Source organism: Heterodontus francisci, chromosome 45, assembly GCF_036365525.1.
Source record: "Heterodontus francisci isolate sHetFra1 chromosome 45, sHetFra1.hap1, whole genome shotgun sequence".
NCBI classification, from domain to species: Eukaryota; Metazoa; Chordata; class Chondrichthyes; order Heterodontiformes; family Heterodontidae; genus Heterodontus; species Heterodontus francisci.
Window position 1 is genome coordinate 1,941,564 of NC_090415.1, and position 22,500 is coordinate 1,964,063.

The following is a 22,500-nucleotide window of genomic DNA, read 5'->3' on the forward strand; positions in this document are numbered from 1 at the left end:
CGGAGAGGATGAGAGGAGGGGGGACACGGAGAGAGAGAGGGGGGACACGGAGAGAGAGAGGGGGGGACACGGAGAGAGAGGGGGGACACGGAGAGAGAGGGGGGGACACGAGAGAGAGAGGGGGGGGACACGGAGAGAGAGAGGTGGGGGGACACGGAGAGAGAGAGGGTGGGGACACGAGAGAGAGAGGGTGGGGACACGGAGAGAGAGAGGGTGGGGACACGGAGAGAAGAGGGGGAACACGGAGAGAGTGAGGTGGGACACGGAGAGAGAGAGAGGGGGGACACGGAGAGAGAGAGAGGAGGGACACGGAGAGAGAGAGGGGGGACACGGAGAGAGAGGGGGGGGACACAGAGAGTGAGAGAGAGGGGGGACACGTTGAGTGAGAGAGGGGGGGACACGGAGAGTGAGAGAGGGGGGGACACGGAGAGTGAGAGAGGGGGGGACACGGAGAGGTGAGAGAGGGGGGGACACGGAGATGAGAGAGAGGGGGGACACGGAGAGTGAGAGAGGGGGGGACACGGAGAGTGAGAGAGGGGGGGACACGGAGAGTGAGAGAGAGGGGGGACACGGAGAGTGAGAGAGGGGGGACACGGAGAGTGAGAGAGGGGGGGAAACAGAGTGTGATTTGGGGAAATGGAGAATGATTTGGGGACACGGAGAGTGAGAGAGGGGGGACACGGGAGGATGAGGGGGGGGGGGGAAACAGAGAGTGATTTGGGGAAACGGAGAGTGATTTGGGAAATGGAGAATGATTTGGGGAAATGGAGAATGATTTGGGGACACGGAGAGTGAGAGAGGGGGGACACGGAGAGTGAGGGGGGGGGGGAAACAGAGAGTGATTTGGGGAAACGGAGAGTGATTTGGGGAAATGGAGAATGATTTGGGGACACGAGAGTGAGGGGGAGGACACAGAGGGAGAGAGAGAGAGGGAGGGAGGGGGGACACCCAGGGGTCTCGCTCCGCCTGTTGCTGAGCTGCCCCTCCCGGGCCCCCCCTTCTCTCTTACCTGCTCCTTGAACTGATCCGCATGTCTGCGTTCATCCTCGATCTGAGCAGCAGCTCTTTCAGCCTCTTCTCTCCCCTTCGCAACAACTTATTCGCCAGCGAGCGTTCCCTGCGAGAGAGCAGAGGGGAGGAGGGAGCGAGAGAGAGAGAGAGAGGCACACAGTTACACTCAGTTCCCCAATCACCGCCACCTCCTCCCCTCCTGGGTTCCATCCCTGTCGTCACCCTCAAGGGAGGGTTTGCCCTGATTATGGAGCTCAGGTCCTGGGGGGGTTGGTGGGGGATCAGGACGGAGAGTTACAGGGTGGGTTGTGGGGGGGGGGGGGGGGGGCGGAAATCACTGGCGCGCGCCGTACTCACTTGGCTTCCACCTCCAGCTGCTCCTCCAGTTGAGCAACTTTGGTCTCCATGGTGGTGACACTGGACTTGTACCTGGAGCGTACCACACCTTCCAGCTCCTGCAGTTTGCTGCACAGCTCCTTGTTCTGCCGCTCCAGCTGCTGCCTCGAGTTCTCCAGCCTCTGGGACATGACTGCGCTCGGAAGACAGCTCAGTCGTCATCGTCTCCACCTGGAGAAGGCGTGGGGGGGGGGGGGGGGGGGGGGGGGGGGGAAGGAGATTGGGGGGGGGGGGGTGCGGAAGAAAGATTAGCAACTGCGTTAAGACCCAGCTTGGCAGCGTAGCACGGGTGGCTGGTGAATGACGCTGCTACAGGACGAGGCCATTCGGCCCGGGCTCCCCGTGCCGGCTCCGCAAAACCGGCTATCCCCGCTCCCCCCCACCACCGTCCCCGGCTCTTTCCCCGCGCACCTGTCAAGTGCTCCCCCTTCCAGCACTCCCCTCTCGAGAGCCGCTGCTGAATCTGCTTCCCAGATCGCGACGACCGACCGACAAATCGACTGCAGCGGGCTTCACCGCAGGCCGGGGATAGGACCCCCACCCCGCCCTGTGAGGGCCGGCTGACTCGAAACCTCCTCCTTTTCTCCCGCCCCCGCCCTCCCGCCGTTTGACCCGGGCCGCCACAAACCCCGGGCCCCCCTCTTTCACCCCCGGACCCCCCGCAAACCCCTCCGCCCTCCTCACCTGCAGGGTGACCTTGTGGTAGCGGTCGCTGAGGAGCTCTGCATTGCCCTGCTCCTCCTCCAGCTCCTCCTCCAGCTGCCGATCCTGCCCTCCAGCCGGCGCTTCTCCTCCAACAGGGCGGACCTGCCGGGGAAAACAGCCAGGAATGTAAACGGGAATGTCGGGAGGGCGGGCTCCCGCAGGCCACACTGGCCTTCGAGACCCCCTCGAGAAGGCGCCCCTCTTGTTCCCATCCCCCCCACCGCCCACAATGTCGGTGGGCAGCGGGTCAGTGATTCCCACATCGCTTGCGGCCTCTGAAGTCACAACCCGGCCAGACCGAGCAAGTCTGGCGGATTTCCAGCCCGAAAGGCGGGGTTTTTTTTATCAACCGGCCAGGCATTTCAACTGCAGATGTACTTAGTTAGGAAGGGCAGTTCAGCCCGGCAACGCTTGGCGCACAGGTTCCTAGAACCGTTCCATGGTGCAAACACAACAGGATGACATTCGGCCCATCGGGGTCGTGCTGTCCTTCATCCTCTGCCCCCAACGAGCCAGGTCTCATCGTGCACCTAATGGGCTGAATGGTGACAAAAGAGAGAGAGAGAGAAGGAGGGGGGCACGAGCATCATTGCAGAGAGTGCGAACACGCGACTGGGCGGAGGCGAGGGAAGGGAGGGGAAGGGGCTGGAGGGCCGGCCAGGGCGGACCGCTCGCTTGCTCGGTTCACTCACTTCCCGGACGTGCTGTTTCCAAACTCGTCGGCCATGTCGTCACGGTCCTGCACGGCCAGTCGGCGGGCACGCTCCGATGCTGCCAGGTCCTAGAGAGGAGGGAGGGAGGGAGAGGGGCGGCCGTTTAAAACAGCGCGCACTCGCACACAGCCCGGGGACTTGCCCCCTTCCCAGCCGCGCAACACAGCACCAGAGGACCCCTCACTGCTCCCCCCTTCGCTGTTTATTCATGCGATGCCCCCCTCGCTGTTTATTAATGACTCCCCTCCCCCCTCGCTGTTTATTAATCCTCTCCTCCCCCCTCGCTGTTTATTAATCCTCCTCCTCCCCCCTCGCTGTTTATTAATCCTCCTCCTCCCCCTCGCTGTTTATTAATCCTCCTCCTCCCCCCTCGCTGTTTATTAATCCTCCTCCCCCCGCTGTTTATTAATACCCCTCCCCCCTCGCTGTTATTAATCCCCTCCCCCCTCGCTGTTTATTAATCCTCCTCATCCCCCCTCGCGTTTATTAATCCTCCCTCCCCCCTCGCTGTTTATTAATCCTCCTCCCCCTCGCTGTTTATTAATCCCCCTCCCCCCTCGCTGTTATTAATCCTCCTCCCCCCCTCGCTGTTTATTAATCCTCCTCCTCCCTCGCTGTTTATTAATGACCCCTCCTCCCCTCGCCCTCCCCCCTCGCAGTTAATCCGGTGGGGGGGGGGGGGTTATTGGTGACGGATCGTACCTCCCCCCCTCGCTGTTAATCCAGGGGAGGGTTATTGGTGACGGATCCTACCTCCTGCGTCTGTAACAGTTCCGCCTCGAGGCTCTTCAGCTTCTTCTCAGTTTCCTTGGACTGGAAGAAGATCTCATCCCGGGAGGTCCGAGCTTCCTCCAACTCCCGTAGGAGGTCCTTCATCTGAGTCTGGGGCAGAGAGGGAGGGTGGGAGACAGAGAGAGACAGAGAGACAGAGAGAGACAGAGACAGAGACAGAGAGACAGAGACAGAGAGAGAGAGACAGAGAGAGAGACAGAGGGAGATAGAGAGAGAGACAGAGGGAGATAGAGAGGGAGACAGAGAGAGAATGCAGGAACCGGAGGACATGGGGTGGGGGTGGGGAAGAGAGGAGGGGGAATGTGTGTTGAGAGAGAGAGAGAGACACACACATTAGGCCAAAGCCAAGTAGCACACCTTGCACAGACTGCTTCCTGCAAACAGATGCACAGCACTGCATGGGACAGGCCAAACTCCCGGTGCCAGTACTGTGGGGAGTGCTGGCACTGTCGGAGGGAGATGTATATACTCTAGGACTTGATCTCCATAATCCAGGCTGACACTCCCCCAGTGTCAGTACTGAGGGAGTGCTGCACTGTCAGAGGAAGATGTATATACTCTAGGACTTGATCTCCATAATCCAGGCTGACACTCCCCCGGTGTCAGTACTGAGGGAGAGCTGCACTGTCGGAGGGAGATGTATATACTCTAGGACTTGATCTCTATAATCCAGTTCCGACACTCCCCCGGTGCCAGTACTGAGGGAGTGCTGCACTGTCGGAGGGAGATGTATATACTCTAGGACTTGATCTCCATAATCCAGGCCGACACTCCCCCGGTGTCAGTACTGAGGGAGTGCTGCACTGTCGGAGGGAGATGTATATACTCTGCACTGTCGGAGGTGCCGTTTTTGAGATGAGGTGTTTTAAACGTGCCGAAGGAACGGTATACCTGCCCTAGTGGGAGTACAACAGAGGTTCATCAGACTGATTCCTGGGATGGGTTGGGTGTCCGATGAGGAGAGACGGAGTCGAGTGGGGGCCGATAATCCCTGAGTTTAGGAGAATGGGAGGGGATCTCATTGAAACGTATAAAATACGGAGCGGCGGGTCGGTTTTGACAGGGTTAGATGGCGAGAGGCTGTTTTCCCCCCCCTCATTGGCTGGAGCGTCACGAAGTGGCGGGGGAGGGGGCGTCGCAGTCTCAGGGTAAGGGTTCGGCCCATTTGGGATGGAGACGGGGGATTTTTGGGCGCGGCGGAATCGAGGGATATTGGGGGCTCGTCCGGGATTGGGAAGCTGCGGTCGGAGATCGGCCGGGATCGGACTGAACGCGGGGCGGGGGGTGGAAGGAGAGGAGGCTCGTGCGGCCTAATGGCCTACTCCTGTTAAATCGACACCTGCAAGGTTGGGTGGGGGGCGGGGGGCCCTCTCTCAGTTTTTAATCCCTGCACGACTCCAACCTGGGTGATGACCCGCGTCCCCCCCCCCCCCCCCCCCCCCCCCAACAACCTCGCCTCCCCTCTCCGCCCTCCGGCGCCCACCTGCAGTCGCCTCAGCTGCTTGACCGCCTCGTCTCGGCCCTTGTTGGCCCCATCGACGTGGGCCTCCAGGTCCTTCAGCTCCATCTCCAGCTGCTTCCCTGCAGCCCAGGGCGGAGGAACGCTGCTTCCTCTCGTCGTCCAGCTCAACCTCCAGCTCCCGGACCTGCGGAGATCGGTGGGGTGGGGGAGGAGGGGAGGGGGAGGAGAGGTTCAGGGGAGGCACCGTTACATTAAAACCCAACAGCCACCCAATACACCGGCCCGCTCTGCCCCCAGCGCACGAGGAGAAGCCCTTCGGCCCATCTTCCCCCACAACCCCCCCCCACCACTCTCTTTTTTCCCCCCTTCAATCGATTCACCGTAGCTGAGACAATCACAAGTGTGGGATTAATTGGATAGCTCTGTCAGAGAGACAGCACGGGCATAACGGGCCGAACAGCCTCCTCCTGTGCTCTGTGATGTGCCCACCGCGCCCCAGGATGTGGAAGACGGGGAAAGCTCTCTTGACATGGGCGAGGGGTGGGGGCAGGGCAGAGTGCGCCACCCCGGAGTCTCCCGCGCAGCCCCGCCCGGACGATCGCCGACCTGTTTCAGCAGGGTCCGCTTCTTCTCGTCGTTCTGCTCGTCCCGCGACTGCAGGCTGCGGTCGAACTGGGCCTTGGTGGCCTGCATGGTGACCTCCAGCCTCAGCTTGGCGTCCTCCGTGCCCTGCAGCTCATCCTCCAGCTCCTCCAGCTGTGTCTTCATCTCCTCGACCTGCTGCTCCAGTGCCCGCTTGCTTTCTCCAGCTCGTGAACCTGAGTGAGCGGGGCACAACAAACAGCCGGTCAGTGTGCGAGGGGAGAAAGGGCACCGCCCGGTCAGTGTGCGAGGGGACAGAGGGCACCGCCCCGGTCAGTGTGCGAGTGGACAGGGGGCACCGCCCGGTCAGTGTGCGAGGGGACAGAGGGCACCGCCCGGTCAGTGTGCGAGTGGACAGGGGGCACCGCCCGGTCAGGTGTGCAAGGGAAGCGAGGGCACCGCACGGTCAGTGCATGGGGAGAGAGGGCACCGCACGGTCAGTGTGAGGGAGAGAGGGCACCGCACGGTCAGTGTGAGGGAGAGAGGGCACCGCACGGTCAGTGTGAGGGAGAGAGGGCACCGCACGGTCAGTGTGAGGGAGAGAGGGCACCGCACGGTCAGTGCATGGGGAGACGAGGGCACTGCACGGTCAGTGCATGGGGAGAGAGGGCACCGCACGGTCAGTGTGAGGGAGAGAGGGCACCGCACGGTCAGTGCATGGGGAGAGAGGGCACTGCACGGTCAGTGCATGGGGAGAGAGGGCACTGCACGGTCAGTGCATGGGGAGAGAGGGCACCGCACGGACAGTGTGAGGGAGAGAGGCACCGCACGGTCAGTGTGAGGGAGAGAGGGCACCGCACGGTCAGTGTGAGGGAGAGAGGGCACTGCACGGTCAGTGTGAGGGAGAGAGGGCACTGCACGGTCAGTGTGAGGGAGAGAGGGCACTGCACTGCCAGTGTGAGGGAGAGAGGGCACTGCACGGTCAGTGTGAGGGAGAGAGGGCACTGCACGGTCAGTGTGAGGGAGAGAGGGCACTGCACGGTCAGTGCATGGGGAGAGAGGGCACCGCACAGTCAGTGTGAGGGAGAGAGGGCACCGCACGGACAGTGTGAGGGAGAGAGGGCACCGCACGGTCAGTGTGAGGGAGAGAGGGCACCGCACGGTCAGTGAGGAGAGAGGGCACTGCACGTCAGTGTGAGGAGAGAGGGCACTGCACGGTCAGTGTGAGGGAGAGAGGGCACTGCACGGCCAGTGTGAGGGAGAGAGAGCACTGCACTGCCAGTGTGAGGGAGAGAGGGCACTGCACGGACAGTGTGAGGGAGACAGGGCACCGCACGGTCAGTGTGAGGGAGAGAGGGCACCGCATGGTCAGTGTGAGGGAGAGAGGGCACTGCACGGTCAGTGTGAGGAGAGAGGGCACCGCACGGTCAGTGTGAGGGAGAGAGGGCACCTCATGGTCAGTGTGAGGGAGAGAGGGCACCGCACGGTCAGTGTGAGGGAGAGAGGGCACCGCACGGTCAGTGTGAGGGAGAGAGGGCACCTCATGGTCAGTGTGAGGGAGAGAGGGCACCGCACGGTCAGTGTGAGGGAGAGAGGGCACCGCACGAACAGTGTGAGGAGAGAGGGCACTGCACGGACAGTGTGAGGGAGACAGGGCACCACATGGTCAGTGTGAGGGAGAGAGGGCACCGCACGGTCAGTGCATGGGGAGAGAGGGGCACCGCACGGTCAGTGTGAGGGAGAGAGGGCACCGCACGGTCAGTGTGAGGAGAGAGGGCACCGCACGGTCAGTGTGAGGGAGAGAGGGCACCGCACGGTCAGTGTGAGGGAGAGAGGGCACCGCACGGTCAGTGCATGGGGAGAGAGGGCACTGCACGGTCAGTGCATGGGGAGAGAGGGCACCGCACGGACAGTGTGAGGGAGAGAGGGCACCGCACAGTCAGTGTGAGGGAGAGAGGGCACCGCACGGTCAGTGTGAGGGAGAGAGGGCACCGCACGGTCAGTGTGAGGGAGAGAGGGCACCGCACGGTCAGTGTGAGGGAGAGAGGGCACCGCACGGTCAGTGTGAGGGAGAGAGGGCACCGCACGGTCAGTGTGGAGGGAGAGAGGGCACCGCACGGTCAGTGTGAGGGAGAGAGGGCACCGCACGAACAGTGTGAGGAAGAGAGGGCACCGCACGAACAGTGTGAGGAAGAGAGGGCACCGCATGGTCAGTGTGAGGAAGAGAGGGCACCGCACGGTCAGTGCAAGAAGAGAGACTGTTACAGAGAGCAAGAGTGCCAGACAGAAGGAGAGTGACGGGATGGGGGGAGAGGGGGTGACAGAGGTGGGGGGGGGGGTGGGTAGGCAGAGGGGGGGTAGATAGAGGGGGCGAACTGGGGGGGGAACTGGGGGAGAGGAGAACGGGGGGGGGAGAACGGGGGGGGCGGGGGAGAGGAGAACGGGGATGGGAGAAAGGGGGGGGGAGAACGGGGGGGGCGGAGAACGAGGGAGGGGCGGAGAACGAGGGGGGGAGAGAACGAGGGGGGGGAGAGAACGAGGGGGGGGAGAGAACGAGGGGGGGGAGAGAACGGGGGGGTAGAGAACGGGGGGGTAGAGAACGGGGGGGTAGAGAACGGGGGGGTAGAGACGGGGGGGTAGAGAACGGGGGGGGGTAGAGAACGGGGGGGGTAGAGAAAGGGGGGGGTAGAGAACGGGGGGGGTAGAAAACGGGGGGGGTAGAAAACGGGGGGGGGTAGAAAACGGGGGGGGGTAGAGATCGGGGGGGGGGGGAGAGAACGGGGGGGGGGAGAGAACGGGGGGGAGAGACGGGGGGGGAGAGATCGGGGGGGGGAGAGATCGGGGGGGGGGGGAGAGATCGGGGGGGGGGGGGAGAGATCGGGGGGGGGGGAGAGATCGGGGGGGGGAGAGATCGGGGGGGGAGAGAACGCGGGGGGGGAGAGAACGCGGGGGGGGAGAGAACGGGGGGGGAGAGAACGGGGGGGGGCAGAATGGGACGGGAGGGGGGGGAGAAGACGGGGGGGGAGGGGACGGTGGGGGCGTAGAGACAGGGGAGACGGGAGTGGGGGAAGGAGACTGGGGGGGGAGAGGAGACTGGGGGGGGGAGGAGACTGGGGGGGAGGAGACTGGGGGGGGGAGGAGACTGGGGGTGGAGGAGACTGGGGCGGGAGGAGACTGGGGCGGGAGGGAGGAGACTGGGGGGGAGGAGACTGGGGGGGGAGGGAGGAGACTGGGGGGGAGGAGACTGGGGGGGAGGAGACTGGGGGGGGAGGGAGGAGACTGGGGGGGGAGGGATGGAGACTGGGGGGGGAGGGAGGAGACTGGGGGGGGAGGGAGGAGACTGGGGGGGGAGGAGACTGGGGGGGAGGAGACTGGGGGGGGAGGAGACTGGGGGGGAGGAGACTGGGGGGGGGAGGAGACTGAGGGGGAGGGAGGAGACTGAGGGGGAGGGAGGAGACTGAGGGGGAGGGAGGAGACTGGGGGGAGGAGACTGGGGGGGAGGAGACTGGGGGGGAGGAGACTGGGGGGGGAGGAGACTGGGGGGGGAGGAGACTGGGGGGGGAGGAGACTGGGGGGGGAGGAGACTGGGGGGGGGAGGGAGACTGGGGGGGGGAGGAGACTGGGGGGGGGAGGAGACTGGGGGGGAGGAGACTGGGGGGGGGAGGAGACTGGGGGGGAGGGGGGAGACTGGGGGGGAGGGGGGAGACTGGGGGGGAGGGAGGAGACTGGGGGGGAGGGAGGAGACTGAGGGGGAGGGAGGAGACTGAGGGGGAGGGAGGAGACTGAGGGGGAGGGAGGAGACTGAGGGGGAGGGAGGAGACTGAGGGGGAGGGAGGAGACTGAGGGGGAGGGAGGAGACTGAGGGGGAGGGAGGAGACTGAGGGGGAGGGAGGAGACTGAGGGGGAGGGAGGAGACTGAGGGGGAGGGAGGAGACTGGGGGGGAGGGAGGAGACTGGGGGGGAGGGAGGAGACTGGGGGGGAGGGAGGAGACTGGGGGGGAGGGAGGAGACTGGGGGGGAGGGAGGAGACTGGGGGGGAGGGAGGAGACTGGGGGGGGGGAGGGAAAAGACGGGGGGGGGGGGAGGGAAGAGACTGGGGGGGGAGGGAGGAGACTGGGGGGGAGGGAGGAGACTGGGGGGGGAGGGAGGAGACTGGGGGGGGAGGGAGGAGACTGGGGGGGAGGGAGGAGACTGGGGGGGAGGGAGGAGACTGGGGGGGAGGGAGGAGACTGGGGGGGAGGGAGGAGACTGGGGGGGAGGAGACTGGGGGGGGAGGAGACTGGGGGGGGAGGAGACTGGGGGGGGAGGAGACTGGGGGGGGAGGAGACTGGGGGGGGGAGGAGACTGGGGGGGGGGAGGAGACTGGGGGGGGGAGGAGACTGGGGGGGGGAGGGAGGAGACTGGGGGGGGAGGGAGGAGACTGGGGGGGGAGGGAGGAGACTGGGGGGGGAGGGAGGAGACTGGGGGGGAGGGAGGAGACTGGGGGGGAGGGAGGAGACTGGGGGGGAGGGAGGAGACTGGGGGGGAGGGAGGAGACTGGGGGGGAGGAGACTGGGGGGGGAGGAGACTGGGGGAGGAGGAGACTGGGGGAGGAGGAGACTGGGGGGGGAGGAGACTGGGGGGGGAGGAGACTGGGGGGGGAGGGAGGAGACTGGGGGGGAGGGAGGAGACTGGGGGGGAGGGAGGAGACTGGGGGGGAGGGAGGAGACTGGGGGGGAGGGAGGAGACTGGGGGGGAGGGAGGAGACTGGGGGGGAGGGAGGAGACTGGGGGGGAGGGAGGAGACTGGGGGGGAGGGAGGAGACTGGGGGAGAGGGAGGAGACTGGGGGAGAGGGAGGAGACTGGGGGAGAGGGAGGAGACTGGGGGAGAGGGAGGAGACTGGGGGGGAGGGAGGAGACTGGGGGGGAGGGAGGAGACTGGGGGGGAGGGAGGAGACTGGGGGGGAGGGAGGAGACTGGGGGGGAGGGAGGAGACTGGGGGGGGGAAGGGAGCAGACTGGGGGGGAAGGGAGCAGACTGGGGGGGGAGGGAGCAGACTGGGGGGTGAGGGAGCAGACTGGGGGGGGAGGGAGCAGACTGGGGGGGGGGAGGGAGCAGACTGGGGGGGGGGAGGGAGCAGACTGGGGGGGGGGAGGGAGCAGACTGGGGGGGGAGGGAGCAGACTGGGGGGGAAGGGAGCAGACTGGGGGGGAAGGGAGCAGACTGGGGGGGAAGGGAGCAGACTGGGGGGGGAAGGGAGCAGACTGGGGGGGAAGGGAGCAGACTGGGGGGGAAGGGAGCAGACTGGGGGGGAAGGGAGCAGACTGGGGGGGGAAGGGAGCAGACTGGGGGGGGAAGGGAGCAGACTGGGGGGGGGGAAGGGAGGAGACTGGGGGGGGAGGGAGGAGACTGGGGGGGAGAGAGACTGGGGGGAGAGAGACTGGGGTGGAAAGACTGGGGGGGGGAAAGACATACAGAGAGTCAGAGACAGACATAGAGACAGAGAGACATACAGACAGAGACAGAGACAGACAGACAGAGACAGACAGACAGACAGACAGAGATCACCCGTCACCGCAGTCCCATCACTTACGTTCTTTCCCACATCGTCCTTGGAGCTCATTAAATCATCCATCTCCAAACGGAGCTGCTTGTTCAGACGCTCCAGTTCCTCCTTACTCTCCACCGCCTCGTTGAGTGAGCGGGTTAACCACAGCACCTTGGTCTCCTTCTCACGAGCCTCGGCCTCGGCCCGGTCCCTCTCCTCCCCGTGGCGCGCTGACACACCCTTCTCTTCCGCCAGCATCTGCGGAACAGCATCAAAACCACCCGCACGTTAGTCAAGTCACATTGTTGCATGTATATACTCTAGGACTTGATCTCCATAATCCAGGCCGACACTCCCCCGGTGTCAGTACTGAGGGAGTGCTGCACTGTCGGAGGGAGATGTATATACTCTAGGACTTGATCTCCATAATCCAGACCGACACTCCCCGGTGTCAGTACTGAGGGAGTGCCGCACTGTCGGAGGGAGATGGAAATACTCGAGGACTCGATCTCCATAATCCAGGCCGACACTCCCCCGGTGCCAGTACTGAGGGAGTGCTGCACTGTCAGAGGGAGATGTATATACTCGAGGACTCGATCTCCATAATCCAGGCCGACACTCCCCCGGTGCCAGTACTGAGGGAGTGCTGCACTGTCGGAGGGAGATGTATATACTCTAGGACTTGATCTCTATAATCCAGACCGACACTCCCCTGGTGTCAGTACTGAGGGAGTGCTGCACTGTCAGAGGGAGATGTATATACTCTAGGACTTTATCTCCATAATCCAGACCGACACTCCCCCGGTGTCAGTACTGAGGGAGTGCTGCACTGTCGGAGGGAGATGTATATACTCGAGGACTTGATCTCCATAATCCAGACCGACATTCCCCCGGTGTCAGTACTGAGGGAGTGCTGCACTGTCGGAGGGAGATGTATATACTCTGGGACTTGATCTCTATAATCCAGACCGACACTCCCCCGGTGTCAGTACTGAGGGAGTGCTGCACTGTCGGAGGGAGATGTATATACTCGAGGACTTGATCTCCATAATCCAGACCGACACACCCCGGTGCCAGTACTGAGGGAGTGCTGCACTGTCGGAGGGAGATGTATATACTCTAGGACTTGATCTCCATAATCCAGACCGACACTCCCCCGGTGTCAGTACTGAGGGAGTGCTGCACTGTCGGAGGGAGATGTATATACTCTGGGACTTGATCTCCATAATCCAGGCCGACACTCCCCGGTGCCAGTACTGAGGGAGTGCTGCACTGTCGGAGGGAGATGTGTATACTCTGGGACTTGATCTCCATAATCCAGACCGACACTCCCCCGGTGTCAGTACTGAGGGAGTGCTGCACTGTCAGAGGGAGATGTATATACTCTGGGACTTGATCTCCATAATCCAGACCGACACTCCCCCGGTGTCAGTACTGAGGGAGTGCTGCACTGTCGGAGGGAGATGTATATACTCTAGGACTTGATCTCCATAATCCAGGCCGACACTCCCCCGGTGTCAGTACTGAGGGAGTGCTGTACTGTCAGAGGGAGATGTGTATACTCTGGGACTTGATCTCCATAATCCAGTCCGACACTCCCCGGTGTCAGTACTGAGGGAGTGCTGCACTGTCGGAGGGAGATGTGTATACTCTGGGACTTGATCTCCATAATCCAGACCGACACTCCCCCGGTGTCAGTACTGAGGGAGTGCTGCACTGTCGGAGGGAGATGTATATACTCTAGGACTTGATCTCCATAATCCAGGCCGACAGTCCCCGGTGCCAGTACTGAGGGAGTGCTGCACTGTCGGAGGGAGATGTGTATACTCTGGGACTTGATCTCCATAATCCAGGCCGACACTCCCCGGTGTCAGTACTGAGGGAGTGCTGCACTGTCGGAGGGAGATGTATATTTGTTGACATTGAGGCATATGGGGGCTCGTCCGGGATGGCGGAGTACAAGATCGTCTGGGATCGCACTGAACGTGTTAGCAGGCTCGAGGGGCTGAATGGCCTCCTCCCGCTCCGGTTGCTCTCACCTGGTCAAACTTCCGCTGTTTCTTTTCCAAGTTGCTGACCAGCTGCCGCTGGTTGTCGAGGTCAAGGGTCAGGTCGTCCAGCTCCTGCTGCAGTCGGTTCTTGGTCTTTTCCTGCTTGTCGCAGGCCGACGTTCGCTCCCCCAGCTGCTGGACGGTCACCTCCAGCTCCTTCTGCAACTTCCTCCTGGTGTCCTCCAGGCTCTCCAACAGCCCCGAATCATCCTCCACCTTCTTCCTGGCTTCAGCCAGCTAGCGGACAGCGAGGGAGGGAGGGAAGCAGGGAAGAGGGAGAGAGAGAGAGACAGAGAGAGAGAGACAGAGAGAGAGAGACAGAGAGAGAGAGACAGACAGTGACAGAGAGAGAGTGACAGAGAGAGTGACAGAGACAGAGTGACAGAGAGAGAGTGAGACAGAGAGAGAGAGACAGAGAGAGAGAGAGACAGAGAGAGAGAGAGACAGAGAGAGAGCGAGACAGAGAGCGAGACAGAGAGAGAGACAGAGAGAGTGACAGAGAGAGAGACACAGAAACACAGAGAGAGAGAGACACAGAGAGAGAGAGAGACAGAGAGAGAGACACAGAGAGAGAGACACAGAGAGAGAGAGAGAGAGACACACACACACAGAGGCACAGAGAGAGAGAGAGAGACAGAGAGACAGAGAGAGAGAGAGACAGACAGAGAGAGACAGAGAGAGAGAGACAGAGAGAGAGACACAGAGACAGAGAGAGAGAGAGAGAGAGGGCGAGAGAGAGACACAGAGACAGACAGAGAGAGACACAGACAGAGAGAGACACAGACAGAGAGAGACAGACAGAGAGAGGCAGACAGAGAGAGGCAGACAGAGAGAGAGAGAGGGGGACAGAGAGAGCGGGAGACAGAGAGAGCGGGAGACAGAGAGAGCGGGAGACAGAGAGAGCGGGAGACAGAGAGAGCGGGAGACACAGAGAGAGGGGGACAGAGAGAGCGGGAGACAGAGAGAGCGGGAGACAGAGAGAGCGGGAGACAGAGAGAGCGGGAGACAGAGAGAGCGGGAGACAGAGAGAGAGGGGGACAGAGAGAGAGGGAGACAGAGAGAGAGACACAGAGAGAGAGAGAGTGCGAGACAGAGAGAGAGAGAGAGCGAGACAGAGAGAGAGCGAGACAGAGAGAGAGCGAGACAGAGACAGAGAGAGGGAGAGACAGAGAGAGGGAGAGACAGAGAGAGGGAGAGACAGAGAGAGAGAGAGAGACAGAGAGAGAGAGAGAGACAGAGAGAGGGAGAGACAGAGACAGAGAGAGACAGAGAGACACCAAGTTTCATTAGGATTTGAAGCTGATATCCACTTCCCTCAGAGAGAGAGTTATACCCGACCTTCCCTCTGGGAGACGTCCTGCCCCTCCCTCACAGAGATCCAGCAGCCCCCTCCTCTCTCACCAGCTCTCCTCCACTCCCCCCGCGCCTCCTCCCTGCGGCCCTCCCACCCTCAGCGTCCTCCCGAGGCTCTCCCCCTGCCTCCGGCACCTTCACACCCTCCGCCACATACGCGCCCAGCCCTGCCTCCCCCAGATACTCCGCCCTGCCTGCGCAGAGTGCCCGTCGCACCACGGAGGCTGCGATGGCTCTGATCTGCGAAAGCGCCAGTCCCTACTGCCCCCCCCCCCGCCCGCTCCACTCCTCCTCCTCGCTCTCCCTCATTCTCGCGCCCCTCCGTACCTGAGAATGCAAGGACGCCACCTGTCGGACTAAGTTCTTCTTGGACTCCTCTTCCTCCTCCATCTGTTCCAGCAGCCCAGCCTTCTCATCTTCCAGCTGCCTCAGCCTGGTGCTCAGGTTCAGTTTCTGACGAGTCTCCTCCTGAAGCAGTTCCTGGGTGGGACGGACGGAGAGAGACAAGCATGATCAGAGAGGATGGCCATCTCCAGTGTCCCCCATCAAACACTCCCAGGACAGGTACAGCACGGGGTTAGATACAGAGTCAAGCTCCCTTTACACTGTCCCCATCAAACACTCCCAGGACAGGTACAGCACGGGGATTGGCTGCTCTCTGATTTGGGAGCCTGAGTGTTGAGAGCCTCAACGAGGTGCAGCTGAGAGTGCTGGTGGCAGTTGGAGGTTGCAGAGGTGGAGAGAGGAGCTGCACTGAGCAAGGGAGAGCAGCTACCAACAAGCAGAGGAAAACTCCAATAACAGTCTCCATTAAAGAGAAGAAAGGGACATTTTGTGGAAACAAGGCTTTGTCTGGAGGTGGGTGCTGAACACCAGTAATTTACTTTGGACTGTTGGGGGAGGAACAAGTGGCTGGAACAACAAGGGGTGGGGCTGCCAATTCAACAGGAGTCTGTGCTGCTGCAAAAGCACACAGGGAAGCTCCCTCCCCACCCCAATTGCCAAACCTGGGTCAGCTGAAGCTGCCCAGCTAAACAGACGGAAGGGGATAGATAGTGCCTGGGCAGCTTCAGCTGACCCAGGTGAAGACGACTCCCCCAACCAGAAGACCGGAAGACCAACTTCAAAGACTGTTTGTTTTAAGTGTACTGTGAGCACCACCTCCAGAAAGCAAGTCATCCCTTCCAGCCTGCCTTTGCCTCTCCTCTCTTACCTCAGCCTCTCCACTAACCTGTTGTTTGTTTGTTTGTCTTTTCAAATTTTTCTGTGAATCTGTTATTTAGTGTGCAAGTCCACAATTTGGGGTGGGTTTAGCTCTTGGACCCATGGCAAGCCCTTCATCACCGGTGGCGGGGCCCTCTACTACCTACGCAGCTGCAGCTTCTGTGGCTGCCCACGTGGCCCCGTCACCCTTTAAATTATTGACATGCAGCCATGGGGTGAAGAGCTATCCCCACCCCAACATGTCTATTGAGGCCTGCGTTAAGGCAATGGCCGTGGTTGTCGGCCCCTCGGCCATTGTTGCGGCCTCAAAAATGTATGGGAAGGCTGTGTTCTTTTTGAAGACCGAGCGGGCGGTGTCCCTGGCCCTGAGTAAAGGGCTCACTGTGGGGGGGACCTTCCTGCCAGTGGACCCTCTGGGGGCCACTGCGCATCGGATAGTGTTGTCCAACGTCCCACCCTTCATTCCCAGTGAGCTCCTCCTCCCCCACCTACACCATCTGGGGGAGGTGAGGTCGGGGATCACCCCAGTCCGGCTTGGTCTTCGGGAGCACAGCCTCCAACATGTCTACTCCTTCCGCCGCCAGTTATTTATGCAGCTGGCGCGGGAGGAGGACACGGAGGGCCAATTTAATGTGGAGTTCCAGGGGACGGCCTACCGCGTCTTTTGGACCTCGGACGGGGCGCGGTGCCACGTCTGCAAGGGGGTGGGGCATGTTCGGAAGAACTGCCCCAACCTCCCGGCCGCCAGCTCCACCTCGGCGGCCCAGAGTGGTTCCACAGCACCTCCTCCCACTCCCCCCGCACATCCAACAGACACCGCTCAGTCGGTTCCGGAGGCTGTGGTTTTCACAGCCTCTGGCGGGGAGGGGAGCGTCCGTCCGAGCGGAAGGAAGACGCGGGGAAAAAAGAAACATCGTGAGGCGCGTCCCCTGGACACTTTGACTCAACCCGAGCCTGAGCTCAGCCCAAAGCCCATTCCCATGGAATCCACCTGTCCCAGGGCTGGGCTCAGGCCCAGGGTGACTAAAAAAGGAAAAAAGGGTGCGGAGGCGGAGGCCTCTGATGACATGGAGGTCTCTGAGTCTCCGCGCCCAAGTGCGAAAAAGAGGAGAAGGCACCCCTCCACAGAAATAACACAGGGCCCTGAGGTGCAGGGCCCATCTGTTGGAGGGGAGCTGCCTCCTGTTTCTGGTCCTCAGGTGCCCCCTACCGCCACCACCAAGGCTGCAAAGTCCGGGCAGGTGCTCCCTATTCCTCAGGATGGAGGGGAGGGGATGGCCCCGGTACGTGAGGCCCCTCCTGAAGGAGTAAGTGGGGCCCTGCTTGTGGTGGGGGAGCCTGGGGAAACCGCCCATTCCGCCACTGCTACTGGGTCGGGTGTCCTGAATGAAGGGGAGGGCGAGGCCCCAGAGGGTCGGGCCTCCCAGCCGGAGTCCACCACCAACCAGGAGACACCCGACCCAGTTATAACTGAGAATGCTGCCCCATCTGCTGGGCCTGTGGGTGCTGGCGGAGCGGGAGATGGCCTCCTCTCGCCGCCTCCAGTCTCGGCTCCGGCTGGTTTCCCGGAGTCCGGAACTTCTGTCTCCCCTGGACCAGTCATTGGCCTGGGGATGGAGGTGGAGGGGGGTCCTGAACCGCTGGTGCCTACAGGCTCCAGTTTCACAATAGAACCCAGAGAGGACTCCTCCGCCATCGATCCTGGGGGTGGGATCGTGACGGAGGCGGGACCAGCTGGCGCGGCCGGGACGTCCGCCCCACAGTGTGTGGTGGATGTGTCGGCCGCTGGCGGTGACGACCCGGAGGAGGATGGGGATTCGGTGCGGGGCACGGAGGATGATCTTGATTCCATCGCCAGTGAGGTGGTGGAGTCCCTCGTGCCTCCCACCGAATCTCCTCTCATCCCCACGGCGGAACTCCGGGATTTCCTCGCGGCTTGCAGAGGTTGCCGCAATAAAGTTCAGCTGGCCCTCGACCGTTGGTCGAATCTGGCGCTGATCATCCAGTCCGTCCGTGCCGCCCTTAAGATAGCGGGCAAGCGCGCGGACGTGAAACTGGTTGAGAGGCGCCGTTTTAATGTGTTCCTCAATGGGTTGCTGGGGGAGTGGAGGGCCAGGTGCACTTCCACTCCCTCCTCACAGTGAGCTGTTGGTGACGGGTTTTACGTACCTTTGACATGAAGATAACCATAGCCAGCCTCAACATCAACGGCAGCAGAGGGGCTCACCGCAGATTTCACAATCTCTCAGTCCTTAGGGAAGGGAGATACGCGGTGAGCTTTCTGCAGGAAACCCACACCGTTCCGGGAGACGAAGCCACCTGGCTCCTGGAGTGGCAGGGTGGGGTCTACATGAGTCACCTCACCCCTATTTCTAGTGGGGTGGCTATCTTGTTGGCCCCGACTTTTCAGCCGGAGATCTTGGGGTTCAAGGAGCTAGTGCCGGGCCGCTTGCTCCACCTCGCCGTTCGCCTGGGTAGCGTGCCGCTCCACCTTGTGAACGTGTACGCGCCCAGGCCCGGCGCTTTGCAAGCGCGCTTCTTTGAAGAAGTGTCCGCTCTCTTGAGCTCCATCGACAGCGGCGAGTGCATCATCCTCGGGGGGGATTTTAACTGCACCCTCGAGGTGGGGGATCGCTCCGGTCCCCAGCGCGGCCAAGCGTCGGTGGAGAAGTTGAGGGGACTGATCAGCTCCCTTAACTTGGTGGACGTCTGGCGGAATCTCCATCCCGACTCCAGCGCCTTCACGTGGAGGTCTGGAGGAGGGGGGTCGCGAATCGACCGCCTCTACATTTCGCAGGCGTACGTCTCCCGCGTTTCGGCGGCCTCCATGCGGCTGGTGCCGTGCTCGGACCACCGCCTGGTGTGGGCGGAGTTCACTCCGCTCCGCACGCGGGCGGGGTCCGCGTACTGGCACTTTAACAACCGGCTGCTGGAGGACGTGCGATTTCGGGACTCGTTCTGTCGATTCTGGGCCGACTGGAGAAGGAAGCAGGGGGGCTTCCCCTCCTTGAGGCTATGGTGGGATGTGGGCAAGACTCACATCCGCGTCTTCTGTCAGGAGTACGCGAAGGGGTCGACCAAGAGGCGGGAAGCCGAGGTCGGGCGCCTTGAGAGGGAGGTGCTCGACTTGGAATCCCGCCTCGGTCATGCCGTCGCGGACCCGGCCCTGTGGCAGGCGTACAAAGAGAAGAAGGGCGCGCTGAGGAACCTGCAGCTCATAGGGTCCCGAGGCGCGTACGTGAGGTCGCGGATCCAGATCCTGGAAGATTTGGACCGCGCCTCACCCTTCTTCTACTCGCTGGAAAAATGGCGGGGGGTCCGTAAGCAGCTTGTCGAGCTGCTGGCCGACGACGGATCCTCCATCACGGATCCGGAGGGAATGGGCCTCCTGGTCCGGACGTATTACAGTGCGTTGTTCTCTCCGGATCCGTCCAGCGAGGATGCGCGCAGAGTTTTGTGGGAGGACCTGCCGCAGGTCAGCCCGGAGGGCGCCGAAGGATTGGAGGCTCCGCTCACGTTGGCGGAGCTGACTGGCGCCCTCCACCAGCTCTCGAGGGGCAAATCCCCAGGGCTGGATGGGTTGACCGTGGAGTTCCTCAGGGCGTTCTGGGACGTCCTGGGGGACGATTACGCGCGGGTCCTGGGGGAAAGCCTGGCGACCGGGGAGATGCCCCTCTCGTGGCGCAGGGCGGTCATCGTCCTGCTGCCGAAGAGGGGCGATCTCCGCCTGCTTAAAAACTGGCGTCCGGTCTCCCTCCTCAGCACGGATTATAAGATCTTTGCCCGGGCTATGTCTACCCGCCTGGGCTCCGTGCTGGCCCACATGATCCACCCCGACCAGTCCTACACGGTCCCGGGCCGGTCCATCCAGGACAACATCCACCTGGTCCGGGACCTGATCCATCTTTCCCAGAGGACTGGTCAGTCGGTCGCCTTTCTCTCCCTCGATCAGGAGAAGGCGTTCGACAGGGTGGATCACGATTACCTTTTCGGGACTCTGCGCGCTTTCGGACTCGGGCCGCATTTCGTGGCCCGGGTCCGACTTTTATACGCCGCCGCAGAGTGTCTAGTCAAAGTTAACGGGTCCTTGACGGCGCCCCTTCGATTTGGGAGAGGAGTGCGTCAGGGGTGCCCCATGTCCGGCCAATTGTATACCATCTGCGTGGAGCCCTTCCTGTGCCTGCTTCGCAGGAGGTTGACGGGATTGGCTCTGCGCGAGCCGGCCATGCGGGTCGTCCTCTCGGCTTACGCCGACGACGTGCTCCTCGCAATCACAGATCCCGTTGACTCGCGGAGGATGCGCGACTGCCAGCAGACCTTTTCTGCCGCGTCCTCCGCGAGGATCAATTGGGAGAAATGTTCCGGACTCCTGGTTGGTCAGAGGCGGGTGGATTCCCTGCCGGAGGAGATGACACCTTTTGCGTGGAGCACCACGCACCTCCTCTATCTGGGAGTCCACCTTAGCCCCGCTGAGGAAGCCTGGCCGGCAAACTGGCAGGAGTTGGAGGCGAAAGTCACCGCTCGGCTGGGGCGCTGGACAGGACTGCTCCGAGTGCTTTCCTACAGGGGCCGAGCGTTGGTCATAAACCAACTGGTGGCCTCCATGCTGTGGTACCGGTTGGTCACTTTGGCCCCGCCCCCTGTATTTGCCACCAAGATCCAGAAGAAACTCGTCGATTTCTTCTGGGGCAAGAGGAAACACTGGGTCTCTGCCGCGGTCCTGAGTCTCCCGATCGAGGAGGGCGGTCAGTCGCTGGTGTGCGTCCGCACCCAGGCTGCGACTCTCCGCCTTCGGACCCTGCAGAGATACCTGTACGTCGAGCGTCCTCCCAGATGGTGTGCGCTGGCGACGTATTTTTTCCGCCAGTGTCACTGCCTTCAAGACGACACGCAGCTCCCGGTGGAGTCCGTTAGCCGCGCCTCTCTGAGGGAGTTGCCTGTCTTTTACCGGGATCTTTTCCGAGTCTGGAACATGGTCGCCTCCAGTCAGGGCGCTCCCCCGCCGGCGGAGGAGAGCGCCTCGGCTGTCCGGGCGGCCGACTCCGGGGACGGTCCGGCGGGCGGAGGAGTAGCTGAAACCCCCGGGACGCCCCTCACTGTGGGTGGCGAGGGGGCTCGGGAGTGCGGAGCGATCCCGGCCGAGCTGACCCCCGCTGGGCCGGAACTGCTCATCGGACCCAGGCCCCGAAACCCTCCTCGGGAGCCGGTCCCGCACAACCCGAGCCGCCTCTCGGGAATGCCCTCCGTGCCATTCCAATCGGCGCGGAGGGGTTTCCTGTACGGGCTGCTCCTGCACACTTTCCACTTCCTCGCCCTCGTCAGCCGGCCGGACACGCCCTGGCGGTCCGCGTTGCCATCTGGCGGCGAGGGGAAACCCCGATGGAGGTCTCTCTACGCGGGAGTCTTCCCCCTTTACATCGGGGACCTGGGGTGGAGGGTGCTGCACAGAGCAGTCCCGTGCAATAGGCTTTTAAGTAGGTTCACGGACTCCCAGGCCACCTGTACTTTCTGCGGCCTGGACGAGTCCGTGTTCCACATTTATACGGAGTGTGCGAGGTTGCAGCCCCTATTTGAGTATCTGAAGGGGCTGCTCCTCAAATTCTGGCTGCACTTCAGTCCCACGCTCCTGATCTTTGGGCACCCGGTGCGGAGGGGCTTGGGCCGGGAGGAGGATCTCCTCGTAGGTCTGCTCCTGGGCCTGGCCAAGGTGGCAATTCACAGGTCCAGGTTGCGGGCCGTCGGGGGTTCCGTCCTCCCTGATTGCCTGCCCCTCTTCCGCGGTTACGTTCGCGCCCGGGTGTCCCTGGAAAAGGAGCATGCGGTGTCCGCCGGTACGCTTGAGGCCTTCCGCGACCGGTGGGCACCGCAGGGACTGGAGTGCATTGTCAACGCCGAAAATGGCATTTTAATTTGAGTTTTTTGTTTATTTATCTGTTTTAATAAAGTTATTTTAAAACTGTAAATATGTACATAAAGGGGGCCTGAGGGATAAAGGCCCCCTCGATGTGAAAAATATAAAAGGGGCCTGGGGTATAAAGGTCACCTTGTTTAAAAAAAAAAAAAAAACGAGGTTAGATACAAAAATATAAAAAAAGAAAAAAAAAAAAAAAAAAACGGGGGTTAGATACAGAGTAAAGCTCCCTCCACACTGTCCCCCATCAAACACTCCCAGGACAGGTACAGTACGGGGGTTAGATACAGAGTAAAGCTCCCTCTACACTGTCCCCCATCAAACACTCCCAGGACAGGTACAGCACGGGGGTTAGATACAGAGTAAAGCTCCCTCTACACTGTCCCCCATCAAACACTCCCAGGACAGGTACAGTACGGGGGTTAGATACAGAGTAAAGCTCCCTCTACACTGTCCCCCATCAAACACTCCCAGGACAGGTACAGTATTGGGGTTAGATCTGGGTTTAATAAAGTTATTTTAAAAATATAAGTGTGTATATAAAGGGGGCCTGAGGAATAAAGGCCCCCTCGACATAAAATATATAAAAGGGGCCTGGGGTATAAAGGTCACATTAAAAAAAAACGGGGGAAAAAAAAAGAAAAAAAAAGTAAATAAAAAACGGGGGTTCGATACAGAGTAAAGCTTCCTGAATCTCTGTAATCTCCTCCAGCCCCTACAATGCTTATCCTGTGGTTCAAATCCCTCCATGGCCCCTCGTCCCCCACTGCACT

The 22,500-nt window shown here is 61.7% G+C and overlaps 1 pseudogene; it reads right to left on the bottom strand.

The window, feature by feature from the left end:
• LOC137356266 (myosin-10-like) overlaps window positions 1–22,500 on the bottom strand; it is a 44,278-nt pseudogene that overhangs the window by 13,010 nt on the left and 8,768 nt on the right.